This window comes from Hyperolius riggenbachi, chromosome 10, assembly GCF_040937935.1.
Source record: "Hyperolius riggenbachi isolate aHypRig1 chromosome 10, aHypRig1.pri, whole genome shotgun sequence".
NCBI classification, from domain to species: Eukaryota; Metazoa; Chordata; class Amphibia; order Anura; family Hyperoliidae; genus Hyperolius; species Hyperolius riggenbachi.
Window position 1 is genome coordinate 198538338 of NC_090655.1, and position 16879 is coordinate 198555216.

Consider the following 16879-nt stretch of genomic DNA (forward strand, 5'->3'; position numbering starts at 1 on the left):
ATCAATCTGGGCTATGACGCTATTCGAGCTCGGTACCGAGCTCGAATAGCGCCGGGTTGCTCGAATAGCTCGAATAGTGAATGGGCTATTCGAGTGTACTCGGATAGCCCATTCGAATAGCTACAGCTATTCGGAGCTCGAATACCGAGCTCGAATAGCTGAAAAAGAGCTCGAATATTCGAGCTACTCGAATATTCGAGCTCTGCTGAGCACCACTGGCTAAAAGTATTGGAAGGCAGAGGATTAGCAGGACAGGCAGGCACTGTGCATTGTTTAGAAGGAAAAAATCGTTCAACCTGCATAAGCTTTTGCTTTAGGTTCGGGAAAGTGTGGCACATGATAGCTACACCTGCAAGAGATAAGACTTTGGAAATGTTATCAAGTGGAAATGCATTTCCTTGCTTCTTTTGACTGAAGACGTATAAAAGTGCTAATCTGCGCTAGCCGGGACTTGAACCCGGGTCGCAAGAATGGGAATCTTCCATGATACCCCTACACTACTAGCGCTTGTGAGCAGTTTATCTTATGGTTCAAGCCTTAGCCACTGCTTTCTGACATCTTTCATCACCATCAAGCAAAAATGCACTGTTTTTCTACCAATCTTTCTAAGCATGCTGGCCAAGGTGCAATTCTCAAAAAACTTTCTGAAGACATCTTTTGGAGTATATCACTTAAAGGAAAGGCAATGCAAGCTTATTTTAATTTAATTTTCACAATTGCTACACTTTAGCTGCTAACATTTTCACCACGTTGAATCGCTCTAGGTAGCTATCTCTACAGATCAAGCTATTTGTAAGAGCCTTACATAAATGTAGCCTATCCAGCTCATTTAGAAAATTGTGCAGTAAGAAAAACAGTAGTTTGCTGTGTACATTCAGTGTAGATGTCACATAGAAGCTCCTGGCTCTGTTTGGTTTAATGGAAACCTAAATTGAGAGGGATACGGAGGCTAACATATTGATTTTTTACAAAAAATAATGTAGGTTATCTTACATCCAGCTGATCTTTTTAGCACCAGTAGTTTCTGAGTCCCGCACCTGAAACATGTGGCTAATCTAGTCCAACTGTAGTCAGAAAATCTGATCTGCATGTTTGATCAGGGTCTTTGGCTAAAAGTATTGGAAGGCAGAGGATTAGCAGGACAGGCAGGAACCGTGCATTGTTTAGAAGGAAAAAATCGTTCAACCTGCATAAGCTTTTGCTTTAGGTTCGGGAAAGTGTGGCACATGATAGCTACACCTGCAAGAGATAAGACTTTGGAAATGTTATCAAGTGGAAATGCATTTCCTTGCTTCTTTTGACTGAAGACGTATAAAAGTGCTATCCTGCGCTAGCCGGGACTCGAACCCGGGTCACAAGAATGGGAATTTTGCATGATACCCCTACACTACTAGCGCTTGTGGGCATTTTATCTTATGGCTCAATCCTCAGCCACTGCTTTCCGACATCTTTCATCATCATCAAGCAAAAATGCACTGTTTTTCTACCAATCTTTCTAAGCATGCTGGCCAAGGTGAAATTCTCAAAAAACTTTCTGAAGACATCTTTTGGAGTATATCACTTAAAGGAAAAGCAATGCAAGCTTATTTTAATTTAATTTTCACAATTGCTACACTTTAGCTGCTAACATTTTCACCACGTTGAATCGCTCTAGGTAGCTATCTCTACAGATCAAGCTATTTGTAAGAGCCTTACATAAATGTAGCCTATCCAGCTCATTTAGAAAATTGTGCAGTAAGAAAAACAGTAGTTTGCTGTGTACATTCAGTGTAGATGTCATATAGAAGCTCCTGGCTCTGTTTGGTTTAATGGAAACCTAAATTGAGAGGGATACGGAGGCTAACATATTGATTTTTTACAAAAAATAATGTAGGTTATCTTACATCCAGCTGATCTTTTTAGCACCAGTAGTCTCTGAGTCCTGCACCTGAAACATGTGGCTAATCTAGTCCAACTGTAGTCAGAAAATCTGATCTGCATGTTTGATCAGGGTCTATGGCTAAAAGTATTGGAAGGCAGAGGATTAGCAGGACAGGCAGGCACCGTGCATTGTTTAGAAGGAAAAAATCGTTCAACCTGCATAAGCTTTTGCTTTAGGTTCGGGAAAGTGTGGCACATGATAGCTACACCTGCAAGAGATAAGACTTTGGAAATGTTATCAAGTGGAAATGCATTTCCTTGCTTCTTTTGACTGAAGACGTATAAAAGTGCTATTCTGCGCTAGCCGGGACTTGAACCCGGGTTGCAAGAATGGGAATTTTGCATGATACCCCTACACTACTAGCGCTTGTGAGCATTTGTCTTATGGCTCAAGCCTCAGCCACTGCTTTCCGACATCTTTCCTCATCATCAAGCAAAAATGCACTGTTTTTCTACCAATCTTTCTAAGCATGCTGGCCAAGGTGCAATTCTCAAAAAACTTTCTGAAGACATCTTTTGGAGTATATCACTTAAAGGAAAGGCAATGCAAGCTTATTTTAATTTTCACAATTGCTACACTTTAGCTGCTAACATTTTCACCATGTTGAATCGCTCTAGGTAGCTATCTCTACAGATCAAGCTATTTGTAAGAGCCTTACATAAATGTAGCCTATCCAGCTCATTTAGAAAATTGTGCAGTAAGAAAAACAGTAGTTTGCTGTGTACATTCAGTGTAGATGTCATATAGAAGCTCCTGGCTCTGTTTGGTTTAATGGAAACCTAAATTGAGAGGGATACGGAGGCTAACATATTGATTTTTTACAAAAAATAATGTAGGTTATCTTACATCCAGCTGACCTTTTTAGCACCAGTAGTTTCTGAGTCCCGCACCTAAAACATGTGGCTAATCTAGTCCAACTGTAGTAAGAAAATCTGATCTGCATGTTTGATCAGGGTCTATGGCTAAAAGTATTGGAAGGCAGAGGATTAGCAGGACAGGCAGGCACTGTGCATTGTTTAGAAGGAAAAAATCGTTCAACCTGCATAAGCTTTTGCTTTAGGTTCGGGAAAGTGTGGCACATGATAGCTACACCTGCAAGAGATAAGACTTTGGAAATGTTATCAAGTGGAAATGCATTTCCTTGCTTCTTTTGACTGAAGACGTATAAAAGTGCTAATCTGCGCTAGCCGGGACTTGAACCCGGGTCGCAAGAATGGGAATCTTCCATGATACCCCTACACTACTAGCGCTTGTGAGCATTTTATCTTATGGCTCAAGCCTTAGCCACTGCTTTCTGACATCTTTCATCATCATCAAGCAAAAATGCACTGTTTTTCTACCAATCTGTCTAAGCATGCTGGCCAAGGTGAAATTCTCAAAAAACTTTCTGAAGACATCTTTTGGAGTATATCACTTAAAGGAAAGGCAATGCAAGCTCATTTTAATTTAATTTTCACAATTGCTACACTTTAGCTGCTAACATTTTCACCATGTTAAATCGCTCTAGGTAGCTATCTCTACAGATCAAGCTATTTGTAAGAGCCTTACATAAATGTAGCCTATCCAGCTCATTTAGAACATTGTGCAGTAAGAAAAACAGTAGTTTGCTGTGTACATTCAGTGTAGATGTCACATAGAAGCTCCTGGCTCTGTTTGGTTTAATGGAAACCTAAATTGAGAGGGATACGGAGGCTAACATATTGATTTTTTACAAAAAATAATGTAGGTTATCTTACATCCAGCTGATCTTTTTAGCACCAGTAGTTTCTGAGTCCCGCACCTGAAACATGTGGCTAATCTAGTCCAACTGTAGTCAGAAAATCTGATCTGCATGTTTGATCAGGGTCTATGGCTAAAAGTATTGGAAGGCAGAGGATTAGCAGGACAGGCAGGCACCGTGCATTGTTTAGAAGGAAAAAATAGTTCAACCTGCATAAGCTTTTTCTCTAGGTTCGGGAAAGTGTGGCACATGATAGCTACACCTGCAAGAGATAAGACTTTGGAAATGTTATCAAGTGGAATTGCATTTCCTTGCTTTTTTTGACTGAAGACGTATAAAAGGGCTGTTCTGCACTAGCCGGGACTCGAACCCGGGTCGCAAGAATGGGAATCTTGCATGATACCCCTACACTACTAGCGCTTGTGGGCATTTTATCTTATGGCTCAAGCCTCAGCCACTGCTTTCTGACATTTTTCATCATCATCAAGCAAAAATGCACTGTTTTTCTACCAATCTGTCTAAGCATGCTGGCCAAGGTGAAATTCTCAAAAAACTTTCTGAAGACATCTTTTGGAGTATATCACTTAAAGGAAAGGCAATGCAAGCTTATTTTAATTTAATTTTCACAATTGCTACACTTTAGCTGCTAACATTTTCACCATGTTGAATCGCTCTAGGTAGCTATCTCTACAGATCAAGCTATTTGTAAGAGCCTTACATAAATGTAGCCTATCCAGCTCATTTAGAAAATTGTGCAGTAAGAAAAACAGTTTGCTGTGTACATTCAGTGTAGATGTCACATAGAAGCTCCTGGCTCTGTTTGGTTTAATGGAAACCTAAATTGAGAGGGATACGGAGGCTAACATATTGATTTTTTACAAAAAATAATGTAGGTTATCTTACATCCAGCTGATCTTTTTAGCACCAGTAGTTTCTGAGTCCCGCACCTGAAACATGTGGCTAATCTAGTCCAACTGTAGTCAGAAAATCTGATCTGCATGTTTGATCAGGGTCTATGGCTAAAAGTATTGGAAGGCAGAGGATTAGCAGGACAGGCAGGCACCGTGCATTGTTTAGAAGGAAAAAAATCGTTCAACCTGCATAAGCTTTTGCTTTAGGTTCGGGAAAGTGTGGCACATGATAGCTACACCTGCAAGAGATAAGACTTTGGAAATGTTATCAAGTGGAAATGCATTTCCTTGCTTCTTTTGACTGAAGACGTATAAAAGTGCTATTCTGCGCTAGCCAGGACTTGAACCCGGGTTGCAAGAATGGTAATCTTGCATGATACCCCTACACTACTAGCGCTTGTGGGCCTTTTATCTTATGGCTCAAGCCTCAGCCACTGCTTTCCGACATCTTTCATCATCATCAAGCAAAAATGCACTGTTTTTCTACCAATCTTTCTAAGCATGCTGGCCAAGGTGCAATTCTCAAAAAACTTTCTGAAGACGTCTTTTGGAGTATATCACTTAAAGGAAAGGCAATGCAAGCTTATTTTAATTTAATTTTCACAATTGCTACACTTTAGCTGCTAACATTTTCACCATGTTGAATCGCTCTAGGTAGCTATCTCTACAGATCAAGCTATTTGTAAGAGCCTTACATAAATGTAGCCTATCCAGCTCATTTAGAAAATTGTGCAGTAAGAAAAACAGTAGTTTGCTGTGTACATTCAGTGTAGATGTCACATAGAAGCTCCTGGCTCTGTTTGGTTTAATGGAAACCTAAATTGAGAGGGATACGGAGGCTAACATATTAATTTTTTACAAAAATTAATGTAGGTTATCTTACATCCAGCTGATCTTTTTAGCACCAGTAGTTTCTGAGTCCCGCACCTGAAACATGTGGCTAATCTAGTCCAACTGTAGTCAGAAAATCTGATCTGCATGTTTGATCAGGGTCTTTGGCTAAAAGTATTGGAAGGCAGAGGATTAGCAGGACAGGCAGGAACCGTGCATTGTTTAGAAGGAAAAAATCGTTCAACCTGCATAAGCTTTTGCTTTAGGTTCGGGAAAGTGTGGCACATGATAGCTACACCTGCAAGAGATAAGACTTTGGAAATGTTATCAAGTGGAAATGCATTTCCTTGCTTCTTTTGACTGAAGACGTATAAAAGTGCTATCCTGCGCTAGCCGGGACTCGAACCCGGGTCACAAGAATGGGAATTTTGCATGATACCCCTACACTACTAGCGCTTGTGGGCATTTTATCTTATGGCTCAATCCTCAGCCACTGCTTTCCGACATCTTTCATCATCATCAAGCAAAAATGCACTGTTTTTCTACCAATCTTTCTAAGCATGCTGGCCAAGGTGAAATTCTCAAAAAACTTTCTGAAGACATCTTTTGGAGTATATCACTTAAAGGAAAAGCAATGCAAGCTTATTTTAATTTAATTTTCACAATTGCTACACTTTAGCTGCTAACATTTTCACCACGTTGAATCGCTCTAGGTAGCTATCTCTACAGATCAAGCTATTTGTAAGAGCCTTACATAAATGTAGCCTATCCAGCTCATTTAGAAAATTGTGCAGTAAGAAAAACAGTAGTTTGCTGTGTACATTCAGTGTAGATGTCATATAGAAGCTCCTGGCTCTGTTTGGTTTAATGGAAACCTAAATTGAGAGGGATACGGAGGCTAACATATTGATTTTTTACAAAAAATAATGTAGGTTATCTTACATCCAGCTGATCTTTTTAGCACCAGTAGTCTCTGAGTCCTGCACCTGAAACATGTGGCTAATCTAGTCCAACTGTAGTCAGAAAATCTGATCTGCATGTTTGATCAGGGTCTATGGCTAAAAGTATTGGAAGGCAGAGGATTAGCAGGACAGGCAGGCACCGTGCATTGTTTAGAAGGAAAAAATCGTTCAACCTGCATAAGCTTTTGCTTTAGGTTCAGGAAAGTGTGGCACATGATAGCTACACCTGCAAGAGATAAGACTTTGGAAATGTTATCAAGTGGAAATGCATTTCCTTGCTTCTTTTGACTGAAGACGTATAAAAGTGCTATTCTGCGCTAGCCGGGACTTGAACCCGGGTTGCAAGAAAGGGAATCTTGCATGATACCCCTACAGTATTAGCGCTTGTGAGCATTTGTCTTATGGCTCAAGCCTCAGCCACTGCTTTCCGACATCTTTCATCATCATCAAGCAAAAATGCACTGTTTTTCTACCAATCTTTCTAAGCATGCTGGCCAAGGTGCAATTCTCAAAAAACTTTCTGAAGACGTCTTTTGGAGTATATCACTTAAAGGAAAGGCAATGCAAGCTTCTTTTAATTTAATTTTCACAATTGCTACACTTTAGCTGCTAACATTTTCACCATGTTGAATCGCTCTAGGTAGCTATCTCTACAGATCAAGCTATTTGTAAGAGCCTTACATAAATGTAGCCTATCCAGCTCATTTAGAAAATTGTGCAGTAAGAAAAACAGTAGTTTGCTGTGTACATTCATTGTAGATGTCACATAGAAGCTCCTGGCTCTGTTTGGTTTAATGGAAACCTAAATTGAGAGGGATACGGAGGCTAACATATTGATTTTTTACAAAAAATAATCTAGGTTATCTTACATCAAGCTGATCTTTTTAGCACCAGTAGTTTCTGAGTCCCGCACCTGAAACATGTGGCTAATCTAGTCCAACTGTAGTCAGAAAATCTGATCTGCATGTTTGATCAGGGTCTATAGCTAGAAGTATTGGAAGGCAGAGGATTAGCAGGACAGGCAGGCACCGTGCATTGTTTAGAAGGAAAAAATCGTTCAACCTGCATAAGCTTTTGCTTTAGGTTCGGGAAAGTGTGGCACATGATAGCTACACCTGCAAGAGATAAGACTTTGGAACTGTTATCAAGTGGACATGCATTTCCTTGCTTCTTTTGACTGAAGACGTATAAAAGTGCTATCCTGCGCTAGCCGGGACTCGAACCCGGGTCGCAAGAATGGGAATCTTGCATGATACCCCTACACTACTAGTGCTTATGGGCATTTTATCTTATGGCTCAAGCCTCAGCCACTGCTTTCCGACATCTTTCATCATCATCAAGCAAAAATGCACTGTTTTTCTACCAATCTTTCTAAGCATGCTGGCCAAGGTGAAATTCTCAAAAAACTTTCTGAAGACATCTTTTGGAGTATATCACTTAAAGGAAAGGCAATGCAAGCTTATTTTAATTTAATTTTCACAATTGCTACACTTTAGCTGCTAACATTTTCACCACGTTGAATCGCTCTAGGTAGCTATCTCTACAGATCAAGCTATTTGTAAGAGCCTTACATAAATGTAGCCTATCCAGCTCATTTAGAAAATTGTGCAGTAAGAAAAACAGTAGTTTGCTGTGTACATTCAGTGTAGATGTCACATAGAAGCTCCTGGCTCTGTTTGGTTTAATGGAAACCTAAATTGAGAGGGATACGGAGGCTAACATATTGATTTTTTACAAAAAATAATGTAGGTTATCTTACATCCAGCTGATCTTTTTAGCACCAGTAGTTTCTGAGTCCCGCACCTGGAACATGTGGCTAATCTAGTCCAACTGTAGTCAGAAAATCTGATCTGCATGTTTGATCAGGGTCTTTGGCTAAAAGTATTGGAAGGCAGAGGATTAGCAGGACAGGCAGGAACCGTGCATTGTTTAGAAGGAAAAAATCGTTCAACCTGCATAAGCTTTTGCTTTAGGTTCGGGAAAGTGTGGCACATGATAGCTACACCTGCAAGAGATAAGACTTTGGAAATGCATTTCCTTGCTTCTTTTGACTGAAGACGTATAAAAGTGCTATCCTGCGCTAGCCGGGACTCGAACCCAGGTCACAAGAATGGTAATCTTGCATGATACCCCTACACTACTAGCGCTTGTAAGCATTTGTCTTATGGCTCAAGCCTCAGCCACTGCTTTCCGACATCTTTCATCATCATCAAGCAAAAATGCACTGTTTTTCTACCAATCTTTCTAAGCATGCTGGCCAAGGTGCAATTCTCAAAAAACTTTCTGAAGACGTCTTTTGGAGTATATCACTTAAAGGAAAGGCAATGCAAGCTTATTTTAATTTAATTTTCACAATTGCTACAATTTAGCTGCTAACATTTTCACCATGTTGAATCGCTCTAGGTAGCTATCTCTACAGATCAAGCTATTTGTAAGAGCCTTACATAAATGTAGCCTATCCAGCTCATTTAGAAAATTGTGCAGTAAGAAAAACAGTAGTTTGCTGTGTACATTCAGTGTAGATGTCACATAGAAGCTCCTGGCTCTGTTTGGTTTAATGGAAACCTAAATTGAGAGGGATACGGAGGCTAACATATTAATTTTTTACAAAAAATAATGTAGGTTATCTTCCATCCAGCTGATCTTTTTAGCACCAGTAGTTTCTGAGTCCCGCACCTGAAACATGTGGCTAATCTAGTCCAACTGTAGTCAGAAAATCTGATCTGCATGTTTGATCAGGGTCTATGGCTAAAAGTATTGGAAGGCAGAGGATTAGCAGGACAGGCAGGCACCGTGCATTGTTTAGAAGGAAAAAATCATTCAACCTGCATAAGCTTTTGCTTTAGGTTCGGGAAAGTGTGGCACATGATAGCTACACCTGCAAGAGATAAGACTTTGGAAATGTTATCAAGTGGAAATGCATTTCCTTGCTTCTTTTGACTGAAGACGTATAAAAGTGCTATCCTGCGCTAGCCGGGACTCGAACCCGGGTCGCAAGAATGGGAATCTTGCATGATTCCCCTACACTACTAGCGCTTATGGGCATTTTATCTTATGGCTCAAGCCTCAGCCACTGCTTTCCGACATCTTTCATCATCATCAAGCAAAAATGCACTGTTTTTCTACCAATCTTTCTAAGCATGCTGGCCAAGGTGAAATTCTCAAAAAACTTTCTGAAGACATCTTTTGGAGTATATCACTTAAAGGAAAGGCAATGCAAGCTTATTTTAATTTAATTTTCACAATTGCTACACTTTAGCTGCTAACATTTTCACCACGTTGAATCGCTCTAGGTACCTATCGCTACAGATCAAGCTATTTGTAAGAGCCTTACATAAATGTAGCCTATCCAGCTCATTTAGAAAATTGTGCAGTAAGAAAAACAGTAGTTTGCTGTGTACATTCAGTGTAGATGTCACATAGAAGCTCCTGGCTCTGTTTGGTTTAATGGAAACCTAAATTGAGAGGGATACGGAGGCTAACATATTGATTTTTTACAAAAAATAATGTAGGTTATCTTACATCCAGCTGATCTTTTTAGCACCAGTAGTTTCTGAGTCCCGCACCTGAAACATGTGGCTAATCTAGTCCAACTGTAGTCAGAAAATCTGATCTGCATGTTTGATCAGGGTCTTTGGCTAAAAGTATTGGAAGGCAGAGGATTAGCACGACAGGCAGGAACCGTGCATTGTTTAGAAGGAAAAAATCGTTCAACCTGCATAAGCTTTTGCTTTAGGTTCGGGAAAGTGTGGCACATGATAGCTACACCTGCAAGAGATAAGACTTTGGAAATGTTATCAAGTGGAAATGCATTTCCTTGCTTCTTTTGACTGAAGACGTATAAAAGTGCTATCCTGCGCTAGCCGGGACTCGAACCCGGGTCACAAGAATGGGAATTTTGCATGATACCCCTACACTACTAGCGCTTGTGGGCATTTTATCTTATGGCTCAATCCTCAGCCACTGCTTTCCGACATCTTTCATCATCATCAAGCAAAAATGCACTGTTTTTCTACCAATCTTTCTAAGCATGCTGGCCAAGGTGCAATTCTCAAAAAACTTTCTGAAGACGTCTTTTGGAGTATATCACTTAAAGGAAAGGCAATGCAAGCTTATTTTAATTTAATTTTCACAATTGCTACACTTTAGCTGCTATTATTTTCACCATGTTGAATCGCTCTAGGTAGCTATCTCTACAGATCAAGCTATTTGTAAGAGCCTTACATAAATGTAGCCTATCCAGCTCATTTAGAAAATTGTGCAGTAAGAAAAACAGTAGTTTGCTGTGTACATTCATTGTAGATGTCACATAGAAGCTCCTGGCTCTGTTTGGTTTAATGGAAACCTAAATTGAGAGGGATACGGAGGCTAACATATTGATTTTTTACAAAAAATAATCTAGGTTATCTTACATCAAGCTGATCTTTTTAGCACCAGTAGTTTCTGAGTCCCGCACCTGAAACATGTGGCTAATCTAGTCCAACTGTAGTCAGAAAATCTGATCTGCATGTTTGATCAGGGTCTATAGCTAGAAGTATTGGAAGGCAGAGGATTAGCAGGACAGGCAGGCACCGTGCATTGTTTAGAAGGAAAAAATCGTTCAACCTGCATAAGCTTTTGCTTTAGGTTCGGGAAAGTGTGGCACATGATAGCTACACCTGCAAGAGATAAGACTTTGGAACTGTTATCAAGTGGACATGTATTTCCTTGCTTCTTTTGACTGAAGACGTATAAAAGTGCTATCCTGCGCTAGCCGGGACTCGAACCCAGGTCACAAGAATGGTAATCTTGCATGATACCCCTACACTACTAGCGCTTGTAAGCATTTGTCTTATGGCTCAAGCCTCAGCCACTGCTTTCCGACATCTTTCATCATCATCAAGCAAAAATGCACTGTTTTTCTACCAATCTTTCTAAGCATGCTGGCCAAGGTGCAATTCTCAAAAAACTTTCTGAAGACGTCTTTTGGAGTATATCACTTAAAGGAAAGGCAATGCAAGCTTATTTTAATTTAATTTTCACAATTGCTACACTTTAGCTGCTAACATTTTCACCATGTTGAATCGCTCTAGGTAGCTATCTCTACAGATCAAGCTATTTGTAAGAGCCTTACATAAATGTAGCCTATCCAGCTCATTTAGAAAATTGTGCAGTAAGAAAAACAGTAGTTTGCTGTGTACATTCAGTGTAGATGTCACATAGAAGCTCCTGGCTCTGTTTGGTTTAATGGAAACCTAAATTGAGAGGGATACGGAGGCTAACATATTAATTTTTTACAAAAAATAATGTAGGTTATCTTCCATCCAGCTGATCTTTTTAGCACCAGTAGTTTCTGAGTCCCGCACCTGAAACATGTGGCTAATCTAGTCCAACTGTAGTCAGAAAATCTGATCTGCATGTTTGATCAGGGTCTATGGCTAAAAGTATTGGAAGGCAGAGGATTAGCAGGACAGGCAGGCACCGTGCATTGTTTAGAAGGAAAAAATCATTCAACCTGCATAAGCTTTTGCTTTAGGTTCGGGAAAGTGTGGCACATGATAGCTACACCTGCAAGAGATAAGACTTTGGAAATGTTATCAAGTGGAAATGCATTTCCTTGCTTCTTTTGACTGAAGACGTATAAAAGTGCTATCCTGCGCTAGCCGGGACTCGAACCCGGGTCGCAAGAATGGGAATCTTGCATGATACCCCTACACTACTAGCGCTTATGGGCATTTTATCTTATGGCTCAAGCCTCAGCCACTGCTTTCCGACATCTTTCATCATCATCAAGCAAAAATGCACTGTTTTTCTACCAATCTTTCTAAGCATGCTGGCCAAGGTGAAATTCTCAAAAAACTTTCTGAGGACATCTTTTGGAGTATATCACTTAAAGGAAAGGCAATGCAAGCTTATTTTAATTTAATTTTCACAATTGCTACACTTTAGCTGCTAACATTTTCACCACGTTGAATCGCTCTAGGTAGTTATCTCTACAGATCAAGCTATTTGTAAGAGCCTTACATAAATGTAGCCTATCCAGCTCATTTAGAAAATTGTGCAGTAAGAAAAACAGTAGTTTGCTGTGTACATTCAGTGTAGATGTCACATAGAAGCTCCTGGCTCTGTTTGGTTTAATGGAAACCTAAATTGAGAGGGATACGGAGGCTAACATATTGATTTTTTACAAAAAATAATCTAGGTTATCTTACATCAAGCTGATCTTTTTAGCACCAGTAGTTTCTGAGTCCTGCACCTGAAACATGTGGCTAATCTAGTCCAACTGTAGTCAGAAAATCTGATCTGCATGTTTGATCAGGGTCTATGGCTAGAAGTATTGGAAGGCAGAGGATTAGCAGGACAGGCAGGCACCGTGCATTGTTTAGAAGGAAAAAATCGTTCAACCTGCATAAGCTTTTGCTTTAGGTTCGGGAAAGTGTGGCACATGATAGCTACACCTGCAAGAGATAAGACTTTGGAAATGTTATCAAGTGGAAATGCATTTCCTTGCTTCTTTTGACTGAAGACGTATAAAAGTGCTATCCTGCGCTAGCCGGGACTCGAACCCGGGTCGCAAGAATGGGAATCTTGCATGATACCCCTACACTACTAGCGCTTATGGGCATTTTATCTTATGGCTCAAGCCTCAGCCACTGCTTTCCGACATCTTTCATCATCATCAAGCAAAAATGCACTGTTTTTCTACCAATCTTTCTAAGCATGCTGGCCAAGGTGAAATTCTCAAAAAACTTTCTGAAGACATCTTTTGGAGTATATCACTTAAAGGAAAGGCAATGCAAGCTTATTTTAATTTAATTTTCACAATTGCTACATTTAGCTGCTAACATTTTCACCACGTTGAATCGCTCTAGGTAGCTATCTCTACAGATCAAGCTATTTGTAAGAGCCTTACATAAATGTAGCCTATCCAGCTCATTTAGAAAATTGTGCAGTAAGAAAAACAGTAGTTTTGTCACGTTCCGTAACAACTAGAGAGGACAGAGAGTGACTGATCTCTGGAGATCTGCAGTATCGCCAGAAATACAGATATACCTGATTATAAGTGATCTGCAGTCTCACTGATAATCCGATATATACGCTAACCTCTGTCCACCCAAAATGGGGTGTAATGATTGGTGCAAACAATAATAGCGTATTGTTCTGTGGCGAGGGCCCACAGAACACAGACTACCGTCCAGCGGCAAGGGCCCACTGGCGGGGATGGTCTACAAGCAAGGATCGGCAACAGGTAATCAGAAATACGAGGTACAGAATCAGGAGGCGGAGTCGGAGACTAGAAGGCTAGCCGGGGTTCGGCAACAGAGATCAGAGATACGAGGTACAGAGACGGTAGGCAAGAGAGTAAACGAGGGCACAGCAAGGTAGGCAACGGGAAATCAGATAGGCAGCAGTACAGAAGGATTAGGCAAACTCAGAGTCAAGGACAGGCAAAAGATCAAAGACACAGGTAAATACAATGGTATATTTCTTCCAGTACCTATATATTGGCGTAACCAATATATAAGTATACTGTGGATCCGAGAGCTAGCACAGAGTGTGATCGCTACAGCGGACAAGGAGTACTGACAGTCTGCTGCTTAAAGAGAAACTCCAACCAAGAATTGAACTTTTTCCCAATCAGTAGCTGATACCCCATTTTACATGAGAAAGACAATGATTTTCACAAACAGACCATCAGGGGGCGCTGTGTGACTGATTTTGTGCTGAAATCCCTCCCACAAGAACCTCTGAAGACCGCGGTACTCCTGGCAAACAGCCACAATGTAACAATGTTCAGAGACAGGAAACAGCTGTTATTAGCTGTCTAACAGCCAGAGCAGCTAGAAACAGCTAAATAACCTGCCCACAGTAACAATGTCTCCATGTAATAAATGTCAGAATGTGAATCTGGGAGAGGAAAGATTTTACAATGAGCAAACACTGACTAAATCATTTATACATAATTATGGTAAAAAATGAAGCACTTTTTTTACTACATTATTTTCACTGGAGTTCCTCTTTAAATGCAGATTGTTCCTCCAGGAACCCCCACCCCCCGGATGATGTCAGCAAGGGGCGGAGCGTGCCTCCACAGGGCGGATGTAATGATCGCTGCTGCAGCAGCTATTGCTGGAAGTAGTGCTGCAGCTCAGGCAGTTCTGATCTATTTCCATGCAAGCTGTATAGCTTTGTCTGTTTTTCCCTGCTGTCAGCTTGTGACTGATTATCATTCACCTGTGTGGGAATCTGCATGTCTGCTCCCATTGGATGACCTCAGTATAAAGATCTGCTTCCTGCAGGGTTTCCTTGGGTTTTCATAGCTTCAGCTTAAGCCTGTCTTGCTGTCGCTTTAGCCCCCGATCGTGTTTCTTGTTAAAGATACTTTGCTGGTCTTTGCATCATATATTGGTTCATTGCCAATATATATGCATACCAGCACGTTTATTATTTTCCTTGTATTTGTGTTACGTTAATATATCAGTGTTGCTGATATATACGTACACGAACTGTTGATTTCCTGTGTTCAGTTAGTCAGTTTTCTAGCACGTTTTGGTAGTTTGCGCGTACCGTGAGCACCCGTGCTGAGCTAGTTATCCTGTTCCTGGTCCTGTTTGTGGATTGCGTTCATCTCTGCGAAGAGATAACGAATCCTTCTGAATCCTGTTCTGTTACTGTTTGTGGATTGCGTTCATCTCTGCGAAGAGATAACGAATCCTTCTGAATCCTGTTCTGTTACCGTTTGTGGATTGCGTTCATCTCTGCGAAGAGATAGCGAATCCTTCTGAGTCCTGTTCCCTGCGTTACTCCATTCCTAGTCAGCGTTCCTGCTTAAGTCATATATCGGTTCATTGCCGATATATACATATGTTAGTCAGACCTTACAAATAGTTTCATTGATAGCTGTAATTGTAATACGCTAGGAAAACATACTTATTGTATATTTATCTGTGTTACGTTTATCTATCTTAATCCTGCTATTTTCTGACTGTCCTGTCCTGTCTTTGTGAGGCACACCATCGCCGCAGCGCATTGGCTGCCTCATTCCAGTCTGTCTGGTTTTGGACGCTTGCTGTCGCTAAGTAGCCGCTGGCTAGCAAGCGTTCATTCTGTCTACCTGTCCTGATTTTCTCAGTTCTGGTTTGTGCGCTCAGCGCTACTTTGCGCTGAGACGTTATTACGAAAGCATTGTTTGTGGCTGTCAGATCTGCACCGGCTCTGTGCGCCACAATCTCCTATTGGAGTCAGTCCTCCCCTCCACTATACTAGGGATAGCCTGTTTCCTGGTGCTAGTGTGTGTACCTCCTCCACGCCAGCTCATGCGTTGCATGCTGACTGTGGAGAATACACCACCAAGCCTTACATTATGAAAACCCCGTTACCAATCCCCATTGTGGGGGGGATTCCCAGAAAGTATGACACTGTTAATTATGGTTCCTGTTCCTTTAAGAAATTTGAAGAACTTAGCTCTGAAACAGAAAATGAGTTTTTCTCTGAATGTGCCAGGTTCCTGACCAATCCTGATCTCCAAGCGACTCCTGTTTCAACCTGGGCACTCCAACTAAGTTATATTTTGTTTAAAGGGGAATTATTCCAGTGGGCATTTGATGTTCTCAATCATTCCGATTTGAAAGATAGACCGCTGGAATTTCTAGCGTTTGTGATCCATAACTGGTTGCGCATAGATCCATTGCCTTTTCCTCTTAATGAACTCCTGGCAGCAGGCCAATCAGCTGCTCCTTCAATTGCTTGCAAGAATGAGCAGCAAGCAGAAAGTGTTACTGATAATTTTCCTGCAGCTTTGAATAAATCACCAAAAACCGCAAGGTCAAAGGCAAAACGCAAACGTTCTAAGAAACGTGTCCAATCTGCAGAATCGTTATCCTTAGCGACTGAGACCTATAATGAGATTCTGCCATTAACAGATAATGAAATGCAATTGTCTTTCAGGGGAGTTAAATGGACTTATGAAACTACTAATGAACTTTCCTCCCTGGCTAGGGAAAATAAAGATTTTTGTTTAAAAGAATTATCTGAGTATGATTATGATGAGATATTACAGAGTATTGAACAAATCAACTTATTTGTGAACCAAGGGAAGTTTGCATACACTACAGTTCAACACTTGCTACAGGTATTGGAAATTCTTAAGAATAAGGAATCTGCCAATCACCTGCTAATTAACCCTATACATGTGCCTGCCACAATCATATCTGCAGACTGTGATCAGCCTAAATGTTTCGCTGTTAAGTATGCATGGGATCCTCCATTCGAGAGGGGAGAGATGGAAGCCCTGGTCTGTGAATGGAAGAATGATTCAAGTTCATTTTGTCAATTTTACAGTGCAAAAAGTGAAATGGTATTGAACGCATGCATTAAGTCAGCCTATAACCTAATAGAGGCTGGTGTGTGTAGGTATGACTGTGTGGCTCCCTTGATTGATGTGTGGGAACTGATTTTGGATGATTTTTATGTGACTCCGAATTCGCAAATTTGGCGTTCTGACCCGCCTGCTTCAGCACCTTTGGCTGATTCAGCAGGTGATTCGGAGCTCTTT

At 40.8% G+C, this 16879-nt stretch overlaps 14 non-coding genes across 14 annotated transcripts; all 14 read right to left on the reverse strand.

Annotated features, from left to right (window-relative positions):
* Positions 1-436: 436 nt before the first annotated feature.
* TRNAG-CCC (transfer RNA glycine (anticodon CCC)) lies at positions 437-507 on the reverse strand. Its single transcript has one exon. It is a non-coding gene; the product is annotated as a tRNA-Gly (tRNA).
* An 819-nt stretch (positions 508-1326) lies between these two features.
* TRNAG-CCC (transfer RNA glycine (anticodon CCC)) lies at positions 1327-1397 on the reverse strand. The gene has a single exon. It is a non-coding gene; the product is annotated as a tRNA-Gly (tRNA).
* Positions 1398-2216: 819 nt separating this feature from the next.
* On the reverse strand, positions 2217-2287 carry TRNAG-CCC (transfer RNA glycine (anticodon CCC)). Its single transcript has one exon. It is a non-coding gene; the product is annotated as a tRNA-Gly (tRNA).
* Positions 2288-3100: 813 nt separating this feature from the next.
* TRNAG-CCC (transfer RNA glycine (anticodon CCC)) lies at positions 3101-3171 on the reverse strand. The gene has a single exon. It is a non-coding gene; the product is annotated as a tRNA-Gly (tRNA).
* Positions 3172-3990: 819 nt separating this feature from the next.
* TRNAG-CCC (transfer RNA glycine (anticodon CCC)) lies at positions 3991-4061 on the reverse strand. The gene has a single exon. It is a non-coding gene; the product is annotated as a tRNA-Gly (tRNA).
* An 817-nt stretch (positions 4062-4878) lies between these two features.
* TRNAG-ACC (transfer RNA glycine (anticodon ACC)) lies at positions 4879-4949 on the reverse strand. The gene has a single exon. It is a non-coding gene; the product is annotated as a tRNA-Gly (tRNA).
* An 819-nt stretch (positions 4950-5768) lies between these two features.
* On the reverse strand, positions 5769-5839 carry TRNAG-CCC (transfer RNA glycine (anticodon CCC)). Its single transcript has one exon. It is a non-coding gene; the product is annotated as a tRNA-Gly (tRNA).
* Positions 5840-7547: 1708 nt separating this feature from the next.
* TRNAG-CCC (transfer RNA glycine (anticodon CCC)) lies at positions 7548-7618 on the reverse strand. The gene has a single exon. It is a non-coding gene; the product is annotated as a tRNA-Gly (tRNA).
* An 803-nt stretch (positions 7619-8421) lies between these two features.
* On the reverse strand, positions 8422-8492 carry TRNAG-ACC (transfer RNA glycine (anticodon ACC)). Its single transcript has one exon. It is a non-coding gene; the product is annotated as a tRNA-Gly (tRNA).
* Positions 8493-9310: 818 nt separating this feature from the next.
* Positions 9311-9381, reverse strand: TRNAG-CCC (transfer RNA glycine (anticodon CCC)). Its single transcript has one exon. It is a non-coding gene; the product is annotated as a tRNA-Gly (tRNA).
* Positions 9382-10200: 819 nt separating this feature from the next.
* On the reverse strand, positions 10201-10271 carry TRNAG-CCC (transfer RNA glycine (anticodon CCC)). Its single transcript has one exon. It is a non-coding gene; the product is annotated as a tRNA-Gly (tRNA).
* Positions 10272-11090: 819 nt separating this feature from the next.
* TRNAG-ACC (transfer RNA glycine (anticodon ACC)) lies at positions 11091-11161 on the reverse strand. Its single transcript has one exon. It is a non-coding gene; the product is annotated as a tRNA-Gly (tRNA).
* Positions 11162-11979: 818 nt separating this feature from the next.
* TRNAG-CCC (transfer RNA glycine (anticodon CCC)) lies at positions 11980-12050 on the reverse strand. The gene has a single exon. It is a non-coding gene; the product is annotated as a tRNA-Gly (tRNA).
* Positions 12051-12869: 819 nt separating this feature from the next.
* Positions 12870-12940, reverse strand: TRNAG-CCC (transfer RNA glycine (anticodon CCC)). The gene has a single exon. It is a non-coding gene; the product is annotated as a tRNA-Gly (tRNA).
* Positions 12941-16879: the final 3939 nt, after the last annotated feature.